We start from the raw sequence: 3,181 nt of genomic DNA, 5'->3' as shown, positions 1-3,181 counted from the left end.
TGGTGAATACTTTTGCAAGCTCGTGGATGTGAATGAGTGCATGATCTAAGATGCACTACAAAATGTAATGTGCAACAACATTCAAGACAATGTCTGCCTGCGATATAGATTTTGTCCACTGGAGGGCGACAGCATAGAATTAAGCTAGTCACCCTGACTAGTGTAAATCATTTTTGAAAGTAGCATGCGGTCATGATTTGGCTTGTTAATTCCTCTTCAACTAATTTCGGTTTGTATAAACATTTAGAAATGTATTTCAGCAGAAACCGTATATTTAGTCATGTTTAATAGCAAACGCTATGGGAGCGCTTCTGCAACATCTTCAAAAAAGCTTCAGTCTTGGAAAAAGGACAATCTTTTCACAAAGCTTCAAAACTACAATGTAGAAATACTGTTACAAGTGAAAGTCCGGAAGGAGGTGTTGGACGGTGTGACCAGTGCTTGTGCAGACATGATGGAGCGATGTGGTTGTTGAGTGTTTAAGATGGTTGTTAATGTAAGTGTAGCCTCGGAATCCCAGCCTTTGTAAGTGAGAATGAGATGTGTTCATTTTCCAGTCAATTTGTGTCGAGTGTCCCTTACAGCCAGGTTGATTTTAAATTGCGATGATGACAATTTAGGACACCTTTGTATAAACCATGAAAACAAATCATGTCTGAGCAATTTATTTGACTATAGTCAAAAGAACACAAGTTGAACGAGTTATACTTCTACCATTGTACCTATTGCACAGTAGAGCTATGTGGTTTTAATAACCATTTGTACCCTTTTCAGGCCAAACAGTTTGACTGGACACAGGGACGTTGGCCCAAGAAAAGTGCGGAGTTCCTTCTTCACATCTACAAGCTCACAATCCATCTCATTGTGACGCGTTGTGAGCTTGTAGATCGGCCATTTTCAAATAGCCGTAATGTATGTAGTGATTAATGTATGTTTGGCAAAATATACTTTTGAATTCTTTATTAACCGTTTGCAAAGACAAACACAGGGAAGTACAGTTCAATACAATGTATGTTAAGAGGATTTAAAACCCAGGATATGTCTTGTTTCCATTAGGGTCCTTTGTACTCAAGTCATAGAAAAAAAAACCAACTGGTTCTACTGGGGCTCGAACCCAGGACCTTCTGCGTGTAAAGCAGACGTGATAACCACTACACTATGGAACCTGGCAACATTGCCCTTTGTAGGCTTGATTATCTCGTATTTTTTCTATACAAAGTGACGAGTAACTAAAGCGTCAAATAATTGTAGTGGAGTAAAAGTATAATATTTGTCTCAGTCTGTCTGAGATGTAGTGGAGTAGAAGTAACAGTACTGAAAATTGGAAATACTCCAGTAAAGTGAAAATACCTCTCAATTGTATTTTAACTACAGTACAGTACTACACCACTGCTCTTTTCTCCCAAAATATAAGTTTTAATGCATCCATTTAATGCTTTTCTACGACGCTGTCGCACGCCGAAAATAGACCTATAAGCTCACAATGCGTCTAATTGAGCTTGTCGATTTTAATAGCTTATATAGTAGAAACTAGTGTCATACCAGTGTACATATAGCTTCATCTCCTTTTTAATGTATTTAACTCGATGTAACACTGGATTTACTGACGAGTCCCACTTGTATTTATTCCTTGTGTCCACAGGAGGGCGACAAAGACAGTTGAATACAAACAGGTCAACTGAGTCTGATCTTTGCAGCCAAGTGCTGTAAACATGAACACACTATTTATTACATGAATTATAACACTACTAGACCATACCCGGTCGGCGCAGCGCATCCGTGGGGGGATATGCGCACATGATCTGGCAACCCGGGAGGCAGTTCGTCCCATAGCTGGGCAGCCCCGTAACCATGGCGACAGTGTTTGACACAAAAACGCTAATAAGAAGCTGAAAATCGGGCTTCACAGTTAAGTTCAGATGGTAATGGTCAATGGCTGTGAGCAAAATCAGAGCAATTGGTCCAGCCAGTGAGGAGAACCGGGTGTCTTCACCACCACTACAGAGACCACCACTACAAACGCACAGAGGTTACTAGAATTATAGTAGGATATAGACCATTGGTTCTCAAACTTTTTCATGTCAAGGACCCCCCAAATTGACACTTATTAGCCCGCGGACTCCCATTTGAAAAGATAAGCCAGGGACCCCCATAAGAGAAGGTTTTTACGGCTCTAGCAGTGATTCTCAACCGTTTTAATTTCAAGGACCCCAGTTTGACATGCATTAGGGCTACGGACCCCCATTTAATGGCATTCATACCTCTGGGACCCCAATTCATATTGTAAAATCAATGTTAATTTAACTCTGAGAGTGTACAAATGGAACCAAATGGACCCGTTAGGGTCCATTTGGTTCCATTTGTCCATTTGTCCAATGTCCATTTGTACATACTCTGTACAGACATGGACTATGTCAGGGGTCTTCAACGTTTTCAGGCCAAGGACCCTCTAGCTGAGAGAGAGATGAAGCAGGGACCCCCTTCTCTATATTGTATAAAATAGTGCTTCAGTTTAAAACTTTTTTCCCCTCTACACCTATAGCCTCTTTGCCAAAAATAGCAGATCTGCAAGCTCTCAACTTGTAGATCTGCTATTTTCGGCTAATGTTCCCCTCAGAAAAGGAATTCTAGGGTTCAAGTGGTTAATGTAAAAAAACAAAATCCTATCACACAAAGATTTGGCGGACCCCCTATAGTAGCTCTGAGGACCCCCTAGGGGTCCCGGACCCCCTGTTGAAGACCTATGTCTATGGATGCATTGGAGGGCAACATGCTGCTGTAAATGTAGTTGTTGTAGGCTGCATTGAATGCAGGGAATGAATGAGTGATCAATGATCATGGCTTCTAAAACAATGTAAACTGGGAATTGGGAATGAGCCCAATTCTCCTGCAGAAATCTGCCCCAAAACCCCAGTTGGCATCCAGTCAGTTCTCTCAACCAGTAGTTCAGTTCATGGAGTTCTTTCTTCTCTCTATGTTTTAGGTTGCCCTTTAAACGCCTCTATGTTTAAACATTGCACGTTTTATGCGCAATCCCCTGATATGAAGCCTTCCAGAGGGGGGCGTGTTGGTTGGAGAAGGGGGGCGTGTTGGTGGGAGAGAGGGGGGCGTGTTGTGGGAGAAGGGGGGCGTGTCAGTGGGAGAGGGGGCGCGTTAGTGAGAGAGGGGGCTTGTTGCTGGT

This window comes from Gymnoscopelus microlampas (assembly GCF_963454915.1).
Source record: "Gymnoscopelus microlampas genome assembly, chromosome: 21".
Taxonomy (NCBI): domain Eukaryota; kingdom Metazoa; phylum Chordata; class Actinopteri; order Myctophiformes; family Myctophidae; genus Gymnoscopelus; species Gymnoscopelus microlampas.
The sequence above is the reverse complement of the archived record's forward strand: the minus strand, read 5'-3'. Positions refer to the sequence as shown.